The sequence below is a fragment of the Haliotis rubra genome, unplaced genomic scaffold (genome assembly GCF_003918875.1).
Source record: "Haliotis rubra isolate DU_JTF1 unplaced genomic scaffold, ASM391887v1 Scf294, whole genome shotgun sequence".
NCBI lineage: Eukaryota > Metazoa > Mollusca > Gastropoda > Lepetellida > Haliotidae > Haliotis > Haliotis rubra.
The window spans coordinates 760771-788700 of NW_025766962.1; the positions used below are offsets into that span (position 1 = coordinate 760771).

Here is a 27930-nt window from a genome sequence, read left to right on the forward strand (position 1 = left end):
CAGACTAAACTCAATGTCTTGTTTTATTGACACCTGTGTGTCTGCCTGCCTGTCTGCTAATGACAATATTCAATACACAGCTGCTATCACTGACCACATGCAATTTGAACTTAACACCAATCAGGCTATACACCATAAACAAAATGCATTGATTTATGGCCCGAGTTCGGTCTCTGTCACATTATGTAATTACACAGACAGGCAGGTGTGATACTTGAACACATGACATGTTATGATGTCTGTTGATTGCAAAATGTTATACACAAAAAATGAGCATGTATCTACAAAACCCAACATCTCTATATATACACACACAATGACCCATCAGGGCATCTGCAAATGAACCAGCCGTTACACTTGAGTGCACACCCACCCGCTCTGACTGGGTTCGGTATCCCGGCTGCTTCGTTTCTTGGGAAGTAAACCGAAGTAAACAATATTGCACTTTTGATTTGCGATTGTACGCTTATAATTTTGTTTATATGTTTTTGTCATAACCAGCAATGTATATTATATGTCATGAATAAGTGATAATTGTGTTTTAATTATGTTTGATTTTTTGGTTGCATGTGACCTTTAAGTCTGGGCTAGTACAAGCAGCCGCACAAACACATACACACGCATGCACGTCATATGAGCGAAATATTCTCAAGCACAACGTTAAATCCAATCTCACCTCACCTCTGGAAGCAAGGCAATATTATGACATGCTTCATGGTGTTGATCCATGGTGTAGTGGATAGAGCGTCTGCCTTGGTCAGTGGTGTGATTACCTCGTTGCTATCATACAAAGGTTGTTAGAAAATGGTACTTTGTGTTACACTGAGCTTGGCATTAAGGGAATAAAACAGTCTTCCACAGATACATACACACAAGATCATGCGTACACGCACACGCACGCACTCATGTACACACACAGTGCAGGCAACAGAACCCCATTTCACCTCATTGCTGATGCATGGTGATCTTGTTGATGTTTTAATAGTGTTACACATCTACCAGCTGTTGACTTACATGAATGTGACATTTACTGAAAACTGGACTGAGATTTTTGTTTTGGGTTGGTATATTTACTAACCAAGTATAATGTGTGATGAGATAAAATCGTGGTCTTGTTTTCATTATAATGAACATTCCAGCTGCTCATTATGATCCACATGCCCTTTGTAAATTCTACTAGCCACGGACTTGCAGGCAATCCTGTCCAGTGACTGGAAACTATAACCATCCTCTTCATCAAGGAATAACAGATTAGTTGTTGGAAGGAGTGTATGTGGTCATTGTGTGCTTGACTTGGCTATGTCTGGCCTCTCTCTCCAGATTCAGAACTGCTCTCAAGGGATTTTGTCACATGGGCGGATCCAGGATTTTGGAGACGTGGCTGGTGCACATAAGTCATGAAATCCAATGGTTAGGGGGAAATGCTCCTCAGGGAAAAAATGTTCGGGTGAGAAAAGGGGATGTGCACCCCTGCACCCTCCTATGGATCCGCCCCTGTGTCACTTATGAAAACATTTTGTTGTCTCATGGCATCAAATGGTACACTTGAAATATGCATTTGAAATTGGTCATATAATCAAAATTAGAATGGTCCAACACCATCCCCTACATCGTAGTCTACAGTGTTGCCCCGAATCCATCTCTGTATATGTGTGTAGTTTGTACAACATAGTCAACAGATGCTTCCACCTTTGAGAACAGAATGCATCATCCCAAACATATGTGGAATGTAGGTAAACTGCTTGAATTATTGTCAGCTTCTTCAGCTGTGTATTGGCAAAAATATTGTATTGTGATATATTGCAGTATAGCTATATGTGTATTGTGATATATTGCAGTATAGCTATATGTGTATTGTGGTAAATCGGTTGTACATGCAGGACCTATTTCCTTCATACTAAAGTAAACATTACCATGTCAAAGCCAGCATGGTCAGTTGCCATGGTGTTGTAGCTATGGATACAAGGGAGTTAACAAGGGAGAATATAATATATTGCAGTATGGTTTGAAACTGTCAGGCTGTATAGTGATGTACCATGTAGTTGTGGATGTAAACATTGTGGTCATTAGGTACCCCTACAGTATATCACGCAGGACTGCGCCCAACTACGATACAGTCTATACTGACTTAAAACATTATGAATGTAATGCAATATGTTCCTGTTTTAAGAGGGGCGGTGAGGTAGCCTAATGGTTAAAGCGTTGGCTCGTCACGCCGAAGACCCGGGTTCGAATCTCCACATGGGTACAAATGTGTGAAGCCCATTTCTGGTGTCCCCTGCTGTGATGTTGCTGGAATATTGCTAAAAGCGGCGTAAAACCAAACTCAGTCAGTCAGTCCTGTATTAAGCACCCAAGAGGCCACTTCATGGCACCATCTACTGATTATTTGAATGTACAACAGGTGTCGTTATTGAGTTTATACCTTGTTGATGACTTGTAGTGTAAATGCTGTGTTAGACAAGATACGCAAGGAGAATACATGTTAGCATCTTGTCGAAAAATGCTGCATAAAGTAAAAAATCCAGTTACTGACTTTCGTTATGTTAGTTTATTATTCTATCCACTATGTGGTACTTATTGATAGTAGCTCTGATACACGTTCAAGAACAAAACATAAGCATGGAGGGGTTTGAAATTACAAAGAGTTACGTCCCTTTGACCAGGGAGGGCAGTGGGAGATAAGTGTTACCTCCCTTTACCTGTAGATCTTGCACAGTTTGCAAATGGCAGCAAAGCCACAATAACTATGACGGATGTTGCACACTGAGTTTGTTTTTGAGAGAAATAATCGTTGCTTTTGATAGATGTTGAAAGTACATCTTTTAGATGTTTTAGAGATTTTTTCAACTTAAGGGACATTTAACTAGGTCTGCAGACAGGGTTGACCACCATCAGCAGAATATTAATTGGTACAAATATGGTTTCTGTCATTCTCACTGAATGTTTTAAAGTTCAGCTTCATGGTGATGGCTAGTCAACTGTTCCATTGTTTTTTCATTTGCAAAGCAGTTCACAGCAGTGTGTTATGAATAATTAATGACGATGATGTCAGGAGTGGTTTTCGACAATAGATTTATGAGCTGGTGTCTCCAGTTGTCATCAGTAAGCTCAGATTTTTTTACAGTTGGCAAGGAAATAATTCAGGCACTTAGAGGATTAATTCGCTTTGGACAGACAGTCCATATTTTTTTCTTTCATGGGTTTTACATAGCTTAAACCTGATCAACTGACTCATTTGTAAATCATGTTTTCAGAAAAATCTACTTCCAGACAATGTTTGTGCTGGGTACCCAAGTGGCACCGTTGTATAATTTGTTGTGCAGTGTTGTTTTCCTTGGGTTTGAATCCTGTTTGCCTTGATTATATTTCTGGGTTTGTCAGCACCTTGAGTTTCACCAAAATAGTAAACAGTTAAGACCTGTACCACTGCCATCGTTCCTCCCTCGTCAAGCTGACACCCCATCATATAACTGGAATACCATTCAAAAACACAATCTGTTACAAACATTGCTGTTAGATACAAATGAACTTTGTGCCATGTACTTATGATGCTGATCTGGAAACTTTCTGAACCTGTTGATTTCATTTAGGAAGGAACTCCATTGGGATTTGTAGTAAGGATTGAGTAAGTGAGTTTAGTTTTACACCACTTTTAGCAATATTCCAGCAATATAAAAGACTGAATTACTCATCAGTCTCATTCAGAAATGGATTTTGAGTATTTTGCAGTTATACATTATGAACCTAAGTCTAAATATACAAGGAACGGTATTTATGATGAGATAACGAGGATGACTTGTGTACCTCAGTACTTGTTGACCTTGTATTTTGGGCTAATTTAATTCTCCTCTTGAAACAGTGAAATTACACTTTTATTAACACACAATTTTTCGTTCATCTGAATAGGTGCAAATAGAAAGGCTTCCGACTATTGTAAACTGTGGGCATACTGTGGGCATGTGGGTTACAACTCCTGACAGTTCTGACAGTCTGTGTTAGGCCTAGGACAAGTGCAGAAACACATGATTTGACACTGATACATTTCATGATATGAGCATAAATGTGAGGGAAATGAGCAGTTATTGTCTGACAGGTGTCAAAAGTATCAGCACAGTCTGTGTTGGGGGACCTTCACTCAGTATGTAATGGGTCCCACCTGTGAGGTAGACCAAGGTATGGTGTGATAGCTCCTGAACACCAACCACGGTGGCCCAGCCATTAAACACACCGACGTCTACCTCACAGAGATACATACACCTGGCTGCCGAAATGAAGGAGGGAGTGAATGAATGAGTTTAGTTTTACGCCACTTTTGGTAATATTCCAGCAATATCACAGTGGGGCACCAATAATGGGCTTCAAACATTGTATCCACGTGGGGAATCGAACCCAGGTCTTCAGCGTGATGAGCCAACGCTTGAACCATTAAGCTACCCCACCACCCCGGGAATGATTGAGCATGTGTTTGAGTCTGTTTTGATTCAAGGTTTGTCAGCACCATATCCATGGTAACGAGTCTAAGCGAAGTGCTACGTGCATGACTTCCATCACATGGGGCTGTTCTGCCACTGTGACATCCTGTGTCTGAGTTACTGTACAAGATTTATCTGAAGTCACTCACTCTCTGCATTCAGTCCAATGCAATATATATTATTGCGAAATAAGATCTGAAGCATTTGATTTGCTAACCAAGGCATTTGGTGTTAATTCCATAACCGAATAATGACTTATTCCATACCTGGTAACAGACAACTGTCTCCTGATTGGCTGGCCATGGAGAGGGATGATGTTGCGTTATTGTGCCGAACTGGTGTTTGTGTTGTCATCTGTTTTTGGCTTTTAGATTTGTTGTAATGGCTAAATAATCACTGCATGAAATTATTTACACATATGTATTTATGAGAATTGAATTCAGTATTTGTGTATTTACGGAGGTGAATGTGTGAAACCTGTGAGTACATTGTAAAGTAAACACTGTAAACATTGTAAGGTAATGTTTTCTCACTGATTTGTCTATGTTTATGCAAAAGCAAAAACTACAAAGTCAAACTTAAGTGCATTGCATTGGTGCTTTTAAAACTATTTTTTAATCATTCTCCTTTAAAACATTCTGTCTCAACAAGACTGAAACAAGCCCAGAGCACGGGGTTAAATACATTGGCATATTAAGGAAAACATTAAGGAAAACAGTTGAAAGCGTGTATTCTACTCAACTCAATCTGAAAAACCTCAGCCATTATGGTTAGAAATACATTTTATTACTCGCCCGTGGAATATACTGCAGTGTAATATTTTTACGGCAATATTACACTAGTGTTATACCGCTAGACATATGACATCATAATGGTTACAGATATAAGATCACAATGCAAATGCCTCTGTCACAATGGTATTAGACCTTGCTTGACTCGTGGAAAGTTGAAAGTTATCACACTGTAGGCAATTTCTATCAATTTATGTTGCAGAGTAATAAACAGAATACTAAACTCACTTCCGTGAAATACCATTTTTATTAAACTCGTGAAAGATTTAGCATCAAAATCGCTTTTGCTTGTTTGATACCAAATCATTAACTCGTTTAATAAATATGGTATTACACGGAAGGTCGTTTAGTATCCTCTATAAACTATACTTATAACAAACTCAAAGGAACCGCTCATTATACTTTTTTGGGTTATACTTTCTAGTATGCCTTTTGAATTAAATACACAACAAGTGGACGAAACCAAAAACAAATTATTGAAATCTGTCAGCTCATTATAAGCGTAACTTCTGTGAGTGGCAAAACTTCTTAGAAGTTGGAGAGTCAGAGAAGGACAAACTTCTGCCAAGTGAATAAAGAAGCTGTTCATTGATAAAGTTGGTCCTTCTCCATTATAAGCGTGTTTGTAATAAATGCAGATTACTTTATATTTACTTAGGTAACTGCCATGAATATGCAGATTTAGAGAAACGTTTGTGTGACTTGTCGTTTTTACTGTGACATGTACTGGTATTAGTTCTCAAAAGATTGTCATTGCAAAGTTACTTTGTATAACACCATACTGAGACAGTTGAAACTTGCACGCAGATGACCGAGATGTACCTTGTCTTTCTCCTTGTCAGTTCCATGGACTCACGATACACCAGAGACTGCCAGGAAGTGATGCACACGAGTCAAGAAGCCTCCCTTTGTTGCACTCATGCATTTGAAATTGGTAGCATTAATTCAGTGTTTATGAAAGTTTGACACAATTTTTCATAAAATCTCATCCCAAATAGCAAGGATTTATGATGTCTTACCTTTAAGGTTGCAAATTGTAACAGAGATATAGAATACATAGAAGCATAACATTTGTCTCCTGTAATGCCAAGATGTATAGCTGAAGAGATTTTCAACCTTTGTACAAAACCAAACCCGTTCGGGGCCCCTGATAAACTAATGGAATACTAATGAAAACTCCGGTGTTATAAGCAAGACCAGAGTTGAATGGCAAACTGCTGATTCTGTTTCCATGGCAACGTCTGTCTGTCTATGAATGAGCGAGAGGGAGTGTGGGAGATGTATGAATGGAGAGGGGGACCAGTCGGCATGTTTAGACAGGCCTGAACAGCAGGAGAATTCATTCATGTTATCAGCTCTTCGTCAATCTGCTGTTTCAATAAAGCATGGTAGAAGAAAGGTTGTTATAACAATATCCTGTCATTAGCGATAATGCAGTAACTGTTGGTTGGAAAGCTGCCAATATCCCTGCACAACAATGTTAATTATTAATAAACTGAAGCATCATGACATTAGTTGGTGATGTTGCGAAACAGCTGTTGGGGGGGGCACCTGACTGGTGACATGCTTACGGAACGGTAGTCATCACAATAGAAGTTTCCTTGTTTGCACCTGTAAATAAGATAATCATTCTCACGGATTTACCTTGAGTCCTGTATTTGAGGGTCCCTGGGACTCATATTCTTAATTTTCAGGGGTCCTGGACTACAAAATGGGTGTCCCAGACACCTAAATATTATTATTAATACTGTGTTATAATATTGTTGCAATTTGGTAACTGTTATTGTATCATGATCATCACATTGTTACAGTCATTAAATTTCAAATGATAACATTAACCCGGCTAGTAGCAGACTCAGTGACAACTTATTGTTACTTTATCAAAGTTTGTACAAAAATTATTTGGATTTTATCTGCATCCCTGTGGACGCGCTAATTAATTTTGTTGCGTCCATTGTCAATTTTTATGTGTATAGGACGCAGGAATTCGCATCTTGTATATCCCTGCATTCTTTATTTTCACAGTCTGTGACTTTTGCCACAAGTCTGAAACCTGAGTCAAGTAAAATTCATTTTGTCAAGAAGATTAAAAGGCTCTGCCACTGTCCATATATTCTGAACTTCCATGTTTTTTTTCTTTCTACCCTTTGACTCTGAGCTTATAATAAATGTCATAACACCAGATGTTGATGACCTCAAGAACTGGTTCAAAGAGATAGAGGAAGAAGTTGCAAGTTCAGTCAAGAGTTAAAGAATATATTTTTTCATATGACTTTTGTTGAATTGTATATATGTCGTGTCAACAGCGAGTCTCTACAGTCCCACAACTTATTAGGTTCAGTACGGTATAGTACTAGTACAGGACCAACTCATGGAAGATCAGAAGGAATTATTCATAACCGTAATAGCGGCATCATTTAATTAATATGCATGTGTGACTGCTGCATGCACAGGCCAGTGGTTGTCCATGTGATGAATATGCTGCTGTTGCAGTCAGCGTCATTCCCTGTCATATCTGTGCTGACACCAGCTGCTTGTGATGCATGATGGGATAAACGTTATGCTAATTCCTTGTGAATGTACTGTGATGACAAAAGCTTTTATGACTTGCTGTGTATGTGATATGGAAGCTAATTACAGATATGTATGAATGAAAATGTGCACCATGTGCATTAATGAAGAATGGTTGTAACACCTCAATGTTGAGGTGCTAGTGGAATGGTTATGAAGAATGATTGTAACACCTCAATGTTGAGGTGTTAGTGGAATGGTTATGAAGAAGGTTGTAACACCTCAATGTTGAGGCGCTAGTGGAATGGTTATGAAGAATGGTTGTAACACCTCAATGTTGAGGTGTTAGTGGAATGGTTATGAAGAATGGTTGTAACACCTCAATGTTGAGGTGTTAGTGGAATGGTTATGAAGAATTGTTGTTCAGCATCTTGATGGAAATCAACCATAAGAAGGGAATGCAAACCTGTGTAAGGTGTGGACTGTATGGTACCTGTGTAAGGTGTGGACTGTATGGTACCTGTGTAAGGTGTGCACTGTATGGAACCTGTGTAAGGTGTGGACTGTATGGTACCTGTGTAAGGTGTGCTCTGTATGGTACCTGTGTAAGGTGTGCTCTGTATGGTACCTGTGTAAGGTGTGCACTGTATGGTACCTGTGTAAGGTGTGGACTGTATGGTACCTGTGTAAGGTGTGCTCTGTATGGTACCTGTGTAAGGTGTGTGCTCTGTGGCTGTATGGTACCTGTGTAAGGTGTGGACTGTATGGTACCTGTGTAAGGTGTGGACTGTATGGTACCTGTGTAAGGTGTGGACTGTATGGTGTGTAAGGTGTACTGTATGGTACCTGTGTAAGGTGTGCACTGTATGGTACCTGTGTAAGGTGTGCACTGTATGGTACCTGTGTAAGGTGTGCACTGTATGGTACCTGTGTAAGGTGTGCACTGTATGGTACCTGTGTAAGGTGTGGACTGTATGGTACCTGTGTAAGGTGTAAGGTGTGCACTGTATGGTACCTGTGTGTAAGGTGTGCACTGTATGGTACCTGTGTAAGGTGTGCACTGTATGGTACCTGTGTAAGGTGTGCACTGTATGGTACCTGTGTAAGGTGTGCACTGTATGGTACCTGTGTAAGGTGTGCACTGTATGGTACCTGTGTAAGGTGTGTGGCACTGTATGGTACCTGTGTAAGGTGTGCACTGTATGGTACCTGTGTAAGGTGTGCACTGTATGGTACCTGTGTAAGGTGTGGACTGTATGGTACCTGTGTAAGGTGTGGACTGTATGGTACCTGTGTAAGGTGTGGACTGTATGGTACCTGTGTAAGGTGTGCACTGTATGGTACCTGTGTAAGGTGTGCACTGTATGGTACCTGTGTAAGGTGTGCACTGTATGGTACCTGTGTAAGGTGTGCACTGTATGGTACCTGTGTAAGGTGTGCACTGTATGGTACCTGTGTAAGGTGTGCACTGTATGGTACCTGTGTAAGGTGTGCACTGTATGGTACCTGTGTAAGGTGTGCACTGTATGGTACCTGTGTGTGCAAGTGTGTGTGCACTGTATGGTACCTGTGTAAGGTGTGGACTGTATGGTACCTGTGTAAGGTGTGGACTGTATGGTACCTGTGTAAGGTGTGCACTGTATGGTAAGGTGTGCACCTGTGTAAGGTGTGCTCTGTATGGTACCTGTGTAAGGTGTGGACTGTATGGTACCTGTGTAAGGTGTGGACTGTATGGTACCTGTTCAGTATGTGCACTGTATGGTACCTGTGTAAGGTGTGCACTGTATGGTACCTGTGTAAGGTGTGGACTGTATGGTACCTGTGTAAGGTGTGCACTGCATGGTACCTGTTCAGTATGTGCACTGCATGGTACCTGTGTCAGGTGTGCACTGTATGGTACCTGTTCAGTATGTGGACTGTATGGTACCTGTAAGTTGTGCACTGTATTGTACCTGTGTAAGGTGTGCACTGTATGGTACCTATGTAAGGTATGCACTGTGCACTACCTGTGTAAGTACCCATGTGATGTGTGAATGGCAAGGCTCCACATCCCCACAGGAAGCCAGCAGGCATCTGGAAGGCCAATTATCTCCCACTAATCAGCCTGCTGTACTGCCGGGCAGTGAGCTGGGAAACATTCTTCCTCCATTCATCTTGGCTCTGACTGAAATAGTTGTGGTTTGATTCATTCATCATCACCATGTGTCCTCCACTCCTCTCTGTGTAGACACACCTGTGGTCAGGCTTGTGTCCTCCACTCCTCTCTGTGTAGACACACCTGTGGTCAGGGCATGTGTCCTCCACTCCTCTCTGTGTAGACACACCTGTGGTCAGGGCCTGTGTCCTCCACTCCTCTCTGTGTAGACACACCTGTGGTCAGGGCTTGTGTCCTCCACTCCTCTCTGTGTAGACACACCTGTGGTCAGGGCTTGTGTCCTCCACTCCTCTCTGTGTAGACACACCTGTGGTCAGGGCTATGTGTCCTCCACTCCTCTCTGTGTAGACACACCTGTGGTCAGGCTTGTGTCCTCCACTCCTCTCTGTGTAGACACACCTGTGGTCAGGCATGTGTCCTCCACTCCTCTCTGTGTAGACACACCTGTGGTCAGGGCATGTGTCCTCCACTCCTCTCTCTGTGTAGACACACCTGTGGTCAGGCTTGTGTCCTCCACTCCTCTCTGTGTAGACACACCTGTGGTCTCTGTGGGCATGTGTCCTCCACTCCTCTCTGTGTAGACACACCTGTGGTCAGGCATGTGTCCTCCACTCCTCTCTGTGTAGACACACCTGTGGTCAGGCATGTGTCCTCCACTCCTCTCTGTGTAGACACACCTGTGGTCAGGCTTGTGTCCTCCACTCCTCTCTGTGTAGACACACCTGTGGTCAGGCATGTGTCCTCCACTCCTCTCTGTGTAGACACACCTGTGGTCAGGCATGTGTCCACCACTCCTCTCTGTGTAGACACACCTGTGGTCAGGCATGTGTCCTCCACTCCTCTCTGTGTAGACACACCTGTGGTCAGGCATGTGTCCTCCACTCCTCTCTGTGTAGACACACCTGTGGTCAGGCATGTGTCCTCCACTCCTCTCTGTGTAGACACACCTGTGGTCAGGCATGTGTCCTCCACTCCTCTCTGTGTAGACACACCTGTGGTCAGGGCCTGTGTCCTCCACTCCTCTCTGTGTAGACACACCTGTGGTCAGGCATGTGTCCTCCACTCCTCTCTGTGTAGACACACCTGTGGTCAGGGCCTGTGTCCTCCACTCCTCTCTGTGTAGACACACCTGTGGTCAGGGCATGTGTCCTCCACTCCTCTCTGTGTAGACACACCTGTGGTCAGGCATGTGTCAGGGCATGTGTCCTCCACTCCTCTCTGTGTAGACACACCTGTGGTCAGGGCCTGTGTCCTCCACTCCTCTCTCTGTGTAGACACACCTGTGGTCAGGCATGTGTCCATGTGTCCTCCTCTCTGTGTAGACACACCTGTGGTCAGGCATGTGTCCTCCACTCCTCTCTGTGTAGACACACCTGTGGTCAGTGGGGCCTGTGTCTCCACTCCACTCCTCTCTGTGTAGACACACCTGTGGTCAGGCCTGTGTCTTCCACTCCTCTCTGTGTAGACACACCTGTGGTCAGGGCCTGTGTCTTCCACTCCTCTCTGTGTAGACACACCTGTGGTCAGGCATGTGTCTTCCACTCCTCTCTGTGTAGACACACCTGTGGTCAGGCCTGTGTCCTCCACTCCTCTCTGTGTAGACACACCTGTGGTCAGGGCTTGTGTCCTCCACTCCTCTCTGTGTAGAACACACCTGTGGTCAGGGCATGTGTCCTCCACTCCTGTCTGTGTAGACACACCTGTGGTCAGGCATGTGTCCACCACTCCTCTCTGTGTAGACACACCTGTGGTCAGGGCATGTGTCCTCCACTCCTCTCTGTGTAGACACACCTGTGGTCAGGCATGTGTCCTCCACTCCTCTCTGTGTAGACACACCTGTGGTCAGGCTTGTGTCCTCCACTCCACTCCTCTCTGTGTAGACACACCTGTGGTCAGGCATGTGTCCTCCACTCCTCCTAGACACTCTGTGGTGTGTAGACACACCTGTGGTCAGGGCATGTGTCCTCCACTCCTCTCTGTGTAGACACACCTGTGGTCAGGCATGTGTCCTCTCTCTGTAGAGACACACCTGTGGTCAGGGCATGTGTCCTCCACTAGACACCTCTCTGTGTAGACACACCTGTGGTCAGGCATGTGTCCTCCACTCCTCTCTGTGTAGACACACCTGTGGTCAGGCTTGTGTCCTCCACTCCTCTCTGTGTAGACACACCTGTGGTCAGGGCCTGTGTCCTCCACTCCTCTCTGTGTAGACACACCTGTGGTCAGGGCCTGTGTCCTCCACTCCTCTCTGTGTAGACACACACCTGTGCCTGTGTCAGGCTCTCTGTGTCCTCCACTCCTCTCTGTGTAGACACACCTGTTGTCAGGGCCTGTGTCCTCCACTCCTCTCTGTGTGGACACACCTGTGGTGAGGACCTGTGTCCGCCACTTCTCTCTGTGTAGACACACCTGTGGTGAGGACCTGTGTCCGCCTCTCCTCTCTGTGTAGACACACCTGTGGTCAGGCAAGTGTCTGCCACTCCTCTCTGTGTAGACACACCTGTGGTGAGGACCTGTGTCCTCCACTCCTCTCTGTGTAGACACACCTGTGGTCAGGCATGTGTCTGCCACTCCTCTCTGTGTAGACACACCTGTGGTGAGGTCAGGCCTGTGTCCTCCCTCTCTGTGTAGACACACCTGTGTCAGGGGCCTGTGTCCTCCACTCTCTGTGTAGACACACCTGTGGTCAGGCCTGTGTCCTCCACTCCTCTCTGTGTAGACACACCTGTGGTTAGGGCCTGTGTCCTCCTCTCTTTGTAGACACACCTGTGGTCAGGCATGTGTCCGCCGCTCCTCTCTGTGTAGACACACCTGTGGTCAGGGCCTGTGTCTTTCACTCCTCTCTGTGAAGAAATTATTTTTGTTAATGCTCAAAAAGGAAAAAACCCGTAGTTCTTTGGGGTTTTGGTGCAAAATTTCATATCTTTAAAGGATGACAAGTATGTAAGGAACATAAATTTCTTAGTCTTTAAGATATATTCAATCATGACTTTGAACGAGCTTGTAGTGCTTATGAAATGTAACAGACAAAACCAACCTTTGTGAAATATATTGTCAATGAAAACAAGTGTTCCAGAATTGTTTGTGTTTGATTATGAGAAAACATGATCGATTGCTTGGTCGTATAGTCACTGCGACCAATCTTCGATTATTTTAATTAATCGGACCACCACTAGTGCTCAGGGCCTGTGTCTGTCACTCCTGTCAGTGTAGAAATACCCTCCTCATTATTCTGCATATCCAGGTTACATGTAGATAGAGAATCTCTGTGAGCAACAAACACCCTAGGGGGGGGTTCCAGCTTTCTCTTGTAGAGGCTGAATGGTTGCATTGTTCAGGGAAAGCGAAAAGGGGATTAAATTTAACATGAAAAATAAAATAAAAATTGGGTGCTTGGCAATTATTTTTGAAGTTTTTCTTGTTAAAACATTTTCTAAAGCGCTTGTGTGTAAAGGGCATGATAATTGTCTGTGACTGTTGTTAAGTCTAAGCTGATGAATATCAAGCATGATGCTCACCTTTTTGAAGCCGCAAGTATTTTAAGCAAGGGCTTGAGCAACAGATGAACACAAAGCACTTGGGGCAGGGGTTTGAAGGGTTAATCTCTTGAGTTTATAGACATGGTCTCCTCTTTGTGTGACGTGAGTGTGCAAACAGGTGCATCAATGGCGAGATGGTGGAACGTTATTAAATCTGTCCACTCTAACAGCTGATCACCTCTTTGTAATACCCTCTGCCTTCAGTGAAAGGATGGGCAGGTTAATCTTGTGGCTTTAAGAGTAAATCTCTTCAGTATGTTTTGTGCCTAGAAAAACAGGCAGTTTGTTGTGAAGGTGTGCTGGTTTCACAGGGACACAGTTACCATAATGATTATGTTAATAACAACAGGGGGCGGTTGGGTAGCCTAGTGGTTAAAGTAGTCGCACGTCACCCAGAAGGCCTGGGTTTGATTCCCCACATGGGTACAATATATGAAGCCCATTTCTGGTGTTTCCCCGTCGTAATTTTGCTGGAATATTGCTGAAAGCAACGTAAAACCCAACTCACTCACTGACTGATAACAACAGAGAACACAGGTGAAAGAGGTTTTAAGGAGGGATGTGGGATCCTTAAAACAGCCTTGAAAATAGCATGTTTTAGGACTTGTATATTCATTGGAAACAGAACTTAATTCAGTGAGATATTATTTGATGAACTTTGTTTGAAACTGAAAAATTACTACATATATTCCTTTCCTCCACAATTGAGCAGCCCATTTACGTGTTTACTTACCCTGGGTCAGTGGGCCAGCAAGAATTTTCTCCAGAATTTCTGGTGTAAGGGATTAATCGTTATCATGTAGGTTTGTAACAAATATATATAAATCTTCACGAAAAACATTTTTGCTCATGTATTTTTCTGCATATAATGTAATAACAAGATTAAACTGTGTATTTTGATACAGAAGTTTTTTTGAAGAACGCGAGTACACTGTACCAGAGGAAATATGGTATGTAGTGGTTATGGGCAGGCAGTTACTCGGCATCAGCTGATCAACAGGTGGACCATGTATGTAGTCAGTGTAGTGGGACAGTGTCATCGGATGTCATGTAACACACTCAGGCAGGGTTTTTGTGTAATTTCAAACAGTAAATGCAGTCAATGACTATTTGGATCTTCATACATTTAAAAGAAATCTCAAAACCTGAACTTGAAATATCCATTCATCCTCCACCAGATGGTATAGATCATTATGCTGTGTTGCTCCCTACTTTCTTCCCCTCTCACTCACTCACTCACTCACTCACTCACTCACTCACTCACTCACTCACTCACTCACTCACTCACTCACTCACTCACTCACTCACTCACTCACTCACTCACTCACTCACTCTCACTCACTCACTCACTCACTCACTCACTCACTCACTCACTCACTCACTCACTCACTCACTCACTCACTCACTCACTCACTCACTCACTCTGTAGAGCCCAATTCTGCAATGTCTATATAACATAAATCACACTCGTTACTTGACAGCGAGTGAGACCGATGTCACTAAAAGATCTTCAGCCAATATTTGCCCACAGCTTTACACAGGAATATGTTCAGTGTCACAGCCCAATTAGACAGGTGTTAAGTGGTAGACACCAGGGCCACTGTGTGTCTTGTTTCTTGATCAACACAGAGGTGCTGCTTGGATGAGACAACCAAGACACAGGTCAGGGGTCACCACGCAGAAGAAACCCTTTTAAGCCATGAACATAAAATAAACAGGAAGGCCCTCTTCTCATCAGAACCTTGAAACCAACCAGCCATGTCTCCGATCAGGGGAACCACTGTATTACATAGCTCTGCCAGGCCCTGGGCATTAAAGTACTGTCAGAAATACTGACAAAAACTGTTTTTAGGCTGTTACTCTTTATCCCTAAAATTGACAAATTTACAAATAGCATATATAGAAATAATCCACATCGGCCTAACTGGGCATTCAGTGGGATGCGTAAAAGTATATCCAGAAAAGCATGTTTACTAGTAAATCGGGCAAAACTTAGAAAAAATATGAATAACTGCTCAAAACAATAGATTGGACTATAGATGGCAATTAGGTCGCTCAACCAGGTATGACGACGGACCGTCGACTCACCTGGCATGAAATGCACGTCCTGCCTACAAGCACAGGGGGTCATCTCAAAGATAATTGGCATGACCACCCGAAGATCCACAGGACTGGATGTTATTTGTAAATTGTTATGACATGCCGTTTGCTTCCCAGTTTAATTCCCCTAAAGGATTACCTTATCTCAGCTTATATCTCTATTTCCTATCCAGGTTGTTATTCCAGATACGTATAACATGATGCAACTTACTACTTTAAAGTGATGACTAATATATCATGAACATAAACTTCCTTGAGTCTTAGAGAAATTTTCAGTCATGACTTTTCAGTTAGTGAAGTGAATTTTCTAAGAATTAAACATGTTTTCAGGCCCTGACAACTTCTAAGATATGTTCCATTGTCAAGTTTTCAAAGACTAAAACAGTAGTTCCAAAATCGTTTATGTTCGATTATGAGATTATGATCATTTTGGTCACTGCGACCAATCTTCGATTATTTCAATTAATCGGAACACCACTACTTACACATATTAACTACATAAATTGTAGACATCAATGCGAAAAAAGTTTTTTCTATTTCCGACAGTACTTTAGAATGAAATTCAAATTGAGCAAATGATATTTTTGTTGGGGATAAATTCGATTTTTCTTTAAAACCAGAGTTTGTCATCAGTATGACAATGGATTTCTACGGTTTGGAACTGATGACCTCAAGTATGGAACAATCGGGTTCCATTATGGGATGCAACATGCTACTAATTACTGTTGTGTGTTTGTTGAATTCACTACTCTGGCATGAGAGATGGTGGTGTGAGTGTCAGCTGGTCACCAGGGATTGGTGATGAGAGATGGTGGTGTGAGTATCAGCTGGTCACCAGGGATTGGATAGGGGGAAGTTCTATTGCTTCTTGACATAGCCCCCCCCCCCCCCAGCTGATCCCTGATCCATGTTGTTGGTGGTCATGTTCTGATGCCTCGATTGTTAATCCTGCATATTGATAATCTTGGCAGACATCTCACTCACTCACTCACTCACTCACTCACTCACTCACTCACTCACTCACTCACTCACTCACTCACTCATGTTGAGTAATGTGTAGTGGTTAGAGCGTCCGCGTGGAGAGCAGAAGGTTGTGGGTTTGATCCCCGGCCGTGTCATACCAAAAGACATTAGAATATGGTACTTGTTTGTCCATGCCTGGTGCTCGGCATTAATGGGTAAAACAAGCTTTAATCTGCTGGGAGTCAGTATAATGTGTCTGAGTTACTATGTCTTGGCTAGCACAAGCAGCCACACAAACACACTCATGCACATTGTCATATAAGCGAAATATTCTTGAGTGCAAACTTTAAACCCCATTTCACCTCACCTCAATTCAACCACTCACTCAGTGTTACAGTTTAAATCTCTATTCACTTAGTCACTGAGTTTACAAACAGAAACCTGACAGAAATCTGTTGATGACCCTCATAATAGTATGTTCATGATGACTTGTGGCCTGTTCCTATGAATGTAGTCTTTAATATCCTGTCTGGCGGCAGACTCAGATTTGAGTTTCCTCAGCTGCTTCATCCACCAGGAGAAACATTCACAGGATATTTTGAATTGTAACACATGTCCATGTAGAAGAGTATATTTCTTGCTTGTTTACTACACGGAGATAATGAGCCTCCCATGGGCCCAGTGTGTACAGCACAAAGAGACCGCCTTCATCGGCCTGAACATGAAGCACCATGCTCACTGGTTGAAGTACACGCACTTGTTTACAAATACCCATTCTTACGAGTTTGTTAGTAGCTGCACATCCTGTGTAGAAATGTCACCCAGCTGCCGGTTTCTGCCCCAAACATCATGTAGGGAAACCCCACTCCACAAATCTGGCCTCATCAACCATATTGCTAACATATGCTGACTACCATAGGTACAGCATTAGCTAGGACCTATTCCATATACTAGTCCTCAGTAGTGGTAGCGTAGTGTAGTCGAGTTATGTTGCAACAGGCAGTTTGCTTTTTAGATCTCATACTCTTGTTAATTTTTGTTCTTGGTTTGACCATTTCTGTGTTTCACTTCTTGAGATGTAAACAAGAGAAGACAGGCCTTCAGATGGGTGTTAAACCCAGTTTACTAGCTCACTGATATACTGGCATAGGCAATGGTTGTCATGTGACCAACTTAACATGGATGTATTTATCTGTCAAACTTGACCTGTGTGTTGCTGGTCAACCCTGACCACCCAATATGGAACACTTGTCACACTAGAGTGAGTGAGCTTAGGTTTACGCCGCACTCAGCAATATTCCAGGTATATGGCAGGAATCTGTAAATCATCAAGTCTGGACCAGACAATCCAGTGATTAACAGCATGAGCATCGATCAACGCAATTAGGATACAATGACTTGTGTCAACCAAGTCAGCGAGCCTGACCAATCAATCCTGTTAGTCGCATCTTAACACTAGCGTGGGTTACTGAAGACCAATTCTAACCAGGATCTTCTTGGGTGTCGTCACACTAGAGGCTCTAGTCTTTGCTTGACAGCTTCTCTGGTTGCTTGACGGGCAGGATGGACCTGTGGTATGGATGTTTCCTGTGCAGAGTTACAGATGGAAAATCTGTAATCATGGGTTTGAACATCACATTATAATTGGCTTGGCAGTACCATAAGGGGTTCATAAAGGGATTAACATTGATCACAAATAAACTCAGGCTTTTCCTTCCACATCAAACATGACATACCAAGATATCACTGAAACACTCACTCACTCACTCACTCACTCACTCACCTGACACTTTTCCTGGTTTGTGTGACAAATCTCTTGTACTGCAGATAATAACTCTCTCACTCTCAAGATTGTGTGCAAAATATTTTCAAATCAACTCTCAGTTGCCCATGTTTCCTGCACCTGTTCACCTACTAGTGATGTTAAACATCAAGTAAAGTACTAGTCACCCCGGCCCTAGTTAAGAGAGGACAGCCTCTTTAAATGTCATTTGCCCTTGGGATTGTACACAGAATAATTACAGATATTGTAATAAACAAGTTCAGACGTTAACAATAGCCATGAAAAATGACACAAAATATTAACATACTTGTGAATAATAATTTGTCTTTGTGCTGTTTTAAACAGCCAGAACATGTTTCTAAATGTAAATAAAGTTTTTTCACCTGTAAGACAGCAAGAAATTAAGTCGGTTAATTCAGGTAATAAAGATGTCTTAATTCCCATTTATCATTGAAAACATGGCCCATTGTTCCCAGGTGTGGGGAAGGCCTTGGTGTCATGGCAACTTGCAGTGCTTGCTGGGAAAAAAGTCTTCTTGATTTACGACAGCCTGATGATGCTGTTGTCAGAACATGGAATATGATGGACAGTTTGAAACTTTTTTTCTAGAACTAATATGGGAATACTGATACTTAAATATCACATATACTGTAGGGGGGTACAAATACATAAATCACTAATTGGCATCGTTATAAATGAAACCCCATCATTAAAATATTCATTTCAATCTTTAATTAACTAAAATCGACCTTTTTGACAACAGTGCACAATTCTCACCTGCGAACAAAATTTCAACCAATCAGAGCGGCACGTCTCTGTGACCTCGACTGCCTCCGTGGTGTAGTGGTTAGAGCGTCCGCCCGGATAGTGGAAGGTCGTTGGTTCGATCCCTGACCGCATCATACCAAAAGACATTAAAACATGGTACTTGTTGGTCCCTGCCTGGCACTCGACATTAATGGGTACATCAAGGACTGGTCGGCTCTGAGTCAGTATAATGTGTCTGAGTGGGGTATTCATGCTTCACTGCGGTATGGTATCTCAGTGGGCTAGCACTATAAAACCAGCTTCATTCTGGGCTAGTACAAGCAGCCGCACATACACATACACACCATACACATGCATGCACGTCGTCATATGAGTGAAATATTCTCAAGCACGATGTAAAACCCAATTTCACCTCACCTCTGTGACGTCATATAAGGTATAGATATGAGGGCTGATGCAGAATTCATGTACATTTCAGGGGGTAAATTATCTTGTTTACAGGTTTGTATAAACCAGAAATCGTGATAACTGTTGTGAAAAATGAAAGCTATATGTTCTCACAATCTACTGTCATTTAATTTTGTCTCCTGCTTTGCCTAGTTTCCGAGTTACAACTTGTTTTCATAGACGATTCTGTCAAAATCGCTTGGTGTCGCAAGGCCTTATTTGTTCGAGCCAGATGCTAGTGATAGCAAAAACGATGATCAGCCTCGCTCATCACGGTTACGATTAATTTCTTCAACCTAAACAGTGCGACATTAAGAAGGGTGGATGCCCATCAGATGCAGTTATTCGAAAATATCCCCGGTAGTTCTTGTCTGATTGTAATAAAGTATCAAAGCAGTGTGGGCTTTTTCAGGTTTTCTAATGCCTGGATGGTATAATGACTGATCCAAATTGATCCCATTTCTGTGGTTTTTTTACCTCGATATTTAATCATGTCATGTAAAAATATGACATCTATTACGTATGATGTTAAAAATTGACATTTGGTTTATTTGAATCCATAAACTAAACAACCCTACTTTGCCATTGCAAGAAGAATCTGAAAATTTACTTAGGTAAATAGGTACATACAGTTTTAGCACACAGCAAATGCTTATATCATATGTATTTCTTATGCAACAATGAAGTTCTGTTTGTATTCTCAAAACAGTGTCAGCCCATAAGTATTGCAATATAGCAATTAATACTCCCTTGTTGTAACCCGTGTTGGGTGGTATAAACCTACACATTATTTGTCATCATTCACTTGATGGTCAGTTAATGAATTTATAACAGGTATAATTAGTGGTAACACCACTTAGATTACCCGACAAAGGTTCCCATTTGGCATTTCTTGAGTCTGGAGTAAATACTCAACATTATAAACATCGATCAAAGATTAACCGATAACACGCTGATTGATTAATTACTTTTATCTTACACCGCGGATTTGTCAAAAGGTAGTGTTTATGTTTGTAGATTTACTAATCTATACTGAATACACTCTGTCGTGTCTGTGTCTGCGTAAAAACAACGTCCTTCTTTCAAACGATAAACCGCCAATATTGATTGATTGCTCATTATTGACTAACTAAATTACTTTTTTTAAAAGAATGGCGGACATTATGCAATTAATTGCTAGGTGTGCTATCTTGGGTGACCAATGAGACTATACACCAATGTGAAATACCTGAAACGATATATCATTTTTTCGTATATTAGACTGTTAAAAGACACATCACTTGGAACAGCTGCAGAAGAATGGCAAATCAATCGTTTTTGTGGATATTGATGGATACATTCCTCGAACAAGGTAATAGCCTGACATTGTTCCTATAACTTTAATCTGTTTTAATTTTAATATTTGCATTTTGTTTTTATTCATTTGTCGTAGCATTCAGCAGAATCATTGTTTTCACCGTAAAGTGTAATGAGACAGACAACATACACTAGGGCGTGAGTCCGAATTATGATTCACATTGGCAAACTATAAAATGTCTAGATATTACAGTGCTGTTATAAATTCACTATAAGTATCAGCAGATCGTCTACTTTTTATTTAGTTTCAAATTGCAAGTATGATAATAAACTAATTAGGATTATAAGACCAAATATAAAGACGTACATTGACTAGTATCTATATACTGGTGAGTGGACGTTCACCATGTGAATGTAGCAAGAAATTTATCGCGCAGTATTGTCACTTCGACCCCCACCTCGCTTCTGTGGAAGAAATCGTTATGTTATAAGTTGTGTCATGCAAACTCCTTTTGGTCATGATTCAAATACATATTTAACTACGAGTAGAAAGTAGTTTTGATTTTCTAACTTGATGAAAACAAACCATAATCTCATTAATTCTAACAGACTTTAGCCCGTGACTTTACAATTTTCAAAAATGGCGGCGCAATTGACGACAACGAAACGATTCGGCATGTCTTCGTTGATGTCGAGAAATCATCAAACTGATGAGCTTGCTACACACTTTATATACAACTAACTGAAAATCCTTCCTCACATGACGTTTCGTTGGTGGGTGAGAGTGAAGCAGGCGACTTTTTGGCAACTTTTAATCGCTCGGTATTAATTAACCACAATTTTTTAAAGAATGAATTTGGTGTTCCGCATAAGACTAACCACAAATCTTTCATATGTAATAGTTAAAAGAGTACAAAAAAACAAAGTTTATTTGTTCTTTAAGGATTCAAATATAGCATTTGAAACTGATTAGCCCTGTAAGAATTCCAGGATAGAATCGTTGATCTTGATACACTTGTCATTAGTGGCACCAAATAGATTGGATAGTCATCAAACGGATCTTAGTGACTTGGCAGGTGAAATGCTGTTCTACTGGTAAAGTGTGCATAGTGTGCTCATTATGTTAATTCCTGGATTGTCTGTAGATATTCAATAATGTACAGGCTGCTTGTCATTCTGATTGAATATTACTGAGTATTGTGTTAAACAACAAACTCAAACTCTTTAAAGCAGCACAACACGGGTTACGACAGACTGGCACTGAAACCCAGTAACCTCAACACTTACGCCATTAAACTCCAGAATGATGAAACATGTCATACATGATAAATATCTGGAGTATTATATCGATGTCATAATTTCTTTGTACCCACACCTAAAAAGGTTGGGGGTATGTAGTTATATCATTTAATTTTTTTCAAGAATTACAGCAATAAAGGAATTTTTTCTCAGAAAAGTTTGTTCAACCAGTAATTTGAAAAGTATTGGTGAAAATGTTTTCAAATTTGTAAAAGAGCTTCTTTGTTTAGGAGAGTTTCAGTGCAAGTTTGGTCCAAATTTCTTAACTTTTGAAAGAGTCATGTCAGTTTACATATTTTGACCTTATAAAAAAAACATGGGAATTTTTTGTTCAACCGAGAACAATAAACACATTTGAATGGAATGTTTACAAGTTTGGGAAATCGCAGTCCATATCTATAGGAGAAGTGCAGTTCAAAGTTACCGGTATGTTTTGATATTTTTTAATTTTTTTTATATTACCACAAATTACATCTCTTGAACTCCGAAAAATGTCCCACGTCAAATTAGTTCAACCAATAACATTACGACCAGTTAATGGACTATTTTTAGGTTTTGAACAAAAGTACCTGGGTGGTAAATATGTTAAATATGTATAATGACTGCACCTGGATGACAGAGACAGTAGCATGTGCCCTGGGCTTGTCTAACCCAGACTGAAGTGTCTACAGCTGGGCTACAGTGGCGCTATCATATACAGGCTGCTGTAGTATACTGAACTATCGACGTTTCTGATCGATATCATATACAGGCTGCTGTAGTATACTGAACTAACGACGTTTCTGATCGATATCATATACAGGCTGCTGTAGTATACTGAACTATCGACGCTTTCTGATCGATATCATATACAGGCTGCTATAGTATACTGAACTAACGACGTTTCTGATCGATATCATATACAGGCTGCTGTAGTATACTGAACTAACGACGTTTCTGATCGATATCATATACAGGCTGCTATAGTATACTGAACTAACAACGTTTCTGATCACAGCTTATAACAACGTATGTCACTTAGGAGGAAGACTTCAGGTTAAAACCAGTGAGCAAAATAGTTTCCAAACATTGCCAGCCAGTCGGGCTAGCTATGCCTGAAAATAATTCACTTGCCCGAAATTTGAATGTAGAAAATAAGCAAAAGATCACAAAAATAGAAGAGAATACGATCTTGTCGGCATGATACAGGTTTCATTATTAAGCTGCTAATACGATGCCTTATCAGGCCATAATCTTGCATGATTTAAAAGTGTATTATACCTTAACAAGTCAGAGAGAGTGATATATTTACAAAATGACCTCATGAAAATTCACTAGACAGTCGGGCCAGTGACTGTGGAGATTTACTGGCCCAACTGGATGTTTACTGGCCCAGGCTAGCGGTAACATTGCTCGTCATGTCGGTAGTCCCAAGAAGGGTACTGTCTGTGAATCCCTTTTTCTATCTTCCTATTGCTGTCTTACTGCTGAAGGCTGCAGAAAACCATACTCACTCACTCACTCACTCACTATTCTTCAAATGTGAGGAATACCCCTTTAAGACTTACATTGTTGTCATTGATGTATTTAATTCATCGTAATGAAAACAATGTGTGTATGTAATTTGTATCTTTTCTTTACAAGGAAGATTGCCATCACAGCTGGCGAAAAAATGTCAACATATTTCTCTCACTTAACTTCTTTCGTGTCTGTCTTTTATGTACAAACATGACCGGAGCCCCCACAGTGGGTCATGCCATTTGTAACTGACATGTTAATAAGGATGGAGCCAGACAGTTCATTCACAACCGAGGGGAAGTAGGTTACTGTGTCACTTTCATCTCAGGTGGTCAGATCCTGGCATTAAGGCTTGGCTGACCTGGTCATATGAAGCGATGACACTAAGTTGCAAATGGTCACTTGAATATGCTCACTGTCTCGTTCATATTTTGTCGGCTGAACACACAAACATATGGTTCTCAGATAACTAACTATAGATCTGAGCAGCACGGAATACTCTCGTGAGAGATGTCTGAATGACATACAAAGTGTCAGCAAATAAGAAATCTTGTATTACGTCTTGAGTGAAAATTCTGTGAGTAAAAATGGAAGAAGAATGCTATGATAACAAGAAAGATCTTTCACTTCTTGATATGCTTGAATGTTTTAAATATTTTACACACTTAATTAGTTAGGCAATTTTTAGTTTTCCTTACAACAGTATATTCTGGACTGTGATCCAAAATTTTATTGCTAAGTCACCAGAGCTCAAAGCCAACCTTTTCACCGCTTGAAGTTCTTGAAAGTCATTTACAAGTTGGACGAACATGAATGCATGACATTTTTTATGGATTACAATTGCTTTTATTCTGTTTAATTCTCGCTCCTTCTTGAAACATGGATTCATGTTCACTGCTTGGTTTGGACAAGTGGTTATTAGAAACAGCTAGGTCTCAGAGGGAAACGTAGTCTGCCTAAATTTTCACTTGTCACAGATTAACAGGCAAGTGGCCATGTGTATCATGTACACCCAACGCTAGGACAGGAGATAGTTTAGGTGTAATGCTGCACAGAGCACAATTCCAGCAGGTCAGGATCAGATGATACAGTGATTGATATCAAGAGCATCGATCTTTGCAATTTGGACATATTGACATGCATCATCTAATTCAGCACAACTGTCCACCCGATTCCCATTATTCACCTTATTGGTCAAGCATGGATGTCTGAGGGGCGGTGGGGTAGCCTAGTGGTTAAAGCATGTGCTTGTCACGCTGAAGGCCCGGGTTGGATTCCCGACATGGGTACAATGTATGAAACCCATTTCTTGTGTCCCCCTCCGTGATTTGCGGGGATATTGCTAAAAGCGGCGTAAAACTCACTCACTCACTCATAGATTTCTGAAGACCAAATGTAACCTGAAACTTCACAGGACATTCAGCTGATCGTCATCTGGACTAAGGATGTCATTAATGTAACAGGTGCGGTTAAGATAACTAGTTGTTGATTGGTTGAGGGTCTGGTCACTTGCAATCTAGAAGCCCAAGGAAACTGTTGCATATAACTCATATTCACTGGCTTTGCTGAAGAGTATGATTTTAAAAAGTAAATCATCTTTTTTTTTTAATAAATAATATGTAATGATAATTGAATATTTACACAATAATATCTTTAATAGATTTATTCAAAGCAGATTTGACAAGAAGTTCAATATTGACCCACTTCAGTGTTGCATGGACAGTCTTGTAAGCTGAGTAAGATCCAGCATGGAATGATACCCTGTTACCTCCTTCATTGGTATCTGGGTCATAGTTGCACGTGTGAGCATCAAGCTGGTTACGCACACCTGTGTGTACCCTGCCAAGCAGCGCCCCCTATTGGTGGTCAGTGTAAACATCCAGCTTACACAAGTCATGTTTACAGTCCTATGGTGACAATTTAAGTTTAACCTCCCTGTCAAATCTTTGATTGCTGTTGCTCTTAAGAATTGCAATCTATGGCATTGACACCTGAGATTATTGCATTAACATCCTTTCTTAGAGTGGGTGGAGAATTGTGTGAGAGTGATTACATCCTTGGTATTGCACACACGTGGCAGGTTGGGGATTATGGAGGGTCTCTGGAGTGGGACAGTTTGGATAAGGCTTCTTCGTCGGTACACCATGGCAAGCTAACACATGCAGTATGAGTTGGAAAAATGGGGAAGGGATGCAATTCATCATGATTTAAAGAAATATATCTTTTCATATCATAGTCATGTTGAATGCTGAAATGTTGCTGATGCGACTTAAAATCTTGACTCACTTACTTTTCATATCAGAATGTTTATATATTTGTAAAGGGTTAATTTTTAGCAATGTCCATTGAATGGTAAATATTAGTACATATTCCTTGTTGCCATGTATCATTGTGTAAGGTTGTATGTTTCATTTTTGACTCGCCAACTTCTAGAATGCCGATCAAACAATTATCATTGTTTACCTTGATAAGCCCCTTCACCCAGCCCTTCACACTGTCCTTCACCCAGCCCTTCACACTGTCCTTCACCCAGCCCTTCACACTGTCCTTCACACTGTCCTTCACACTGTCCTTCACCCAGCCCTTCACCCTGCGGTAACCCTCTCCCACTCCTCTCTGTCAGAGTACTCAACACCATCCACCCCTACCCACCTACCAGAACACAACCCTCCTCATCCCCTACCCACCTACCAGAACACAACCCTCCTCATCCCCTACCCACCTACCAGAACACAACCCTCCTCATCCCCTACCCACCTACCAGAACACAACCCTCCTCATCCCCTACCCACCTACCAGAACACAACCCTCCTCATCCCTACCCACCTACCAGAACACAACCCTCCTCATCCCCTACCCACCTACCAGAACACAACCCTCCTCATCCCCTACCCACCTACCAGAACACAACCCTCCTCATCCCCTACCCACCTACCAGAACACAACCTTCCTCATCCCCTACCCACCTACCAGACAGAACACAACCCTGTTCATCCTTTACCCACCTACCAGAACACACACCTCCTCATCCCCTACCCACCTACCAGACAGAACACAACCCTCCTCATCCCCTACCCACCTACCAGAACACAACCCTCCTCATCCCTACCCACCTACCAGAACACAACCCTCCTCATCCCTACCCACCTACCAGAACACAACCCTCCTCATCCCCTACCCACCTACCAGAACACAACCCTCCTCATCCCCTACCCACCTACCAGACAGAACACAACCCTGTTTATCCTTTACCCACCTACCAGAACACACACCTCCTCATCCCCTACCCACCTACCAGAACACAACCCTCGTCATCCCCTACCCACCTACCAGAACACACACCTCCTCATACCCTACCCACCTACCAGACAGAACACAACCCTCCTCATCCTCTACCCACCTACCAGACAGAACACAACCCTCCTCATCCCCTACCAACCTACCAAAACACAACCCTCCTCACCCCCAACCAACCTACCACAACACAACCCTCCTCAACCCCTTCCCACCTACCAGTACCAGAACACAACCCTGTTTATCCTTTACCCACCTACCAGAACACAACCCTCCTCATCCCCTACCCACCTACCACACAGAACACAATCCTCGTCATCCCTACCCACCTACCAGAACACAACCCTCCTCATCCCCTACCCACCTACCAGAACACAACCCTCCTCATCCTCCACCCACCTACCAGAACACAACCTTCCTCATCCCCTACCCACCTACCAGACAGAACACAACCCTCCTCATCCTCTACCCACCTACCAGAACACACAACCCTCCTCATCCCCTACCCACCTACCAGACAGAACACAACCCTCCTCATCCTCTACCCACCTACCAGAACACAACCTTTACCCACCTACCAGAACACAACCTTCCTCATCCCCTACCCACCTACCAGACAGAACACAACCCTCCTCATCCCCTACCCACCTACCAGACAGAACACAACCCTCCTCATCCCTACCCACCTACCAGAACACAACCCTCTTCATCCCCTACCAACCTACCAAAACACAACCCTCCTCACCCCCTACCAACCTACCACAACACAACCCTCCTCAACCCCTTCCCACCTACCAGAACACAACCCTGTTTATCCTTTACCTTCCTACCAGAACACAACCCTCCTCATCCCCTACCCACCTACCACACAGAACACAATCCTCGTCATCCCCTACCCACCTACCAGAACACAACCCTCCTCATCCTCTACCCAAGTGACACACAGAACACAATCCTCCTCATCCCTACCCACCTACCAGAACACAACCCTCCTCATCCCTACCCACCTACC

General features: G+C 42.3%; 1 protein-coding gene across 1 annotated transcript in view; it reads left to right on the forward strand.

The window, feature by feature from the left end:
- LOC124282177 (eukaryotic translation initiation factor 5B-like) overlaps positions 1 to 27930 on the forward strand; it is a 114983-nt gene that overhangs the window by 22966 nt on the left and 64087 nt on the right.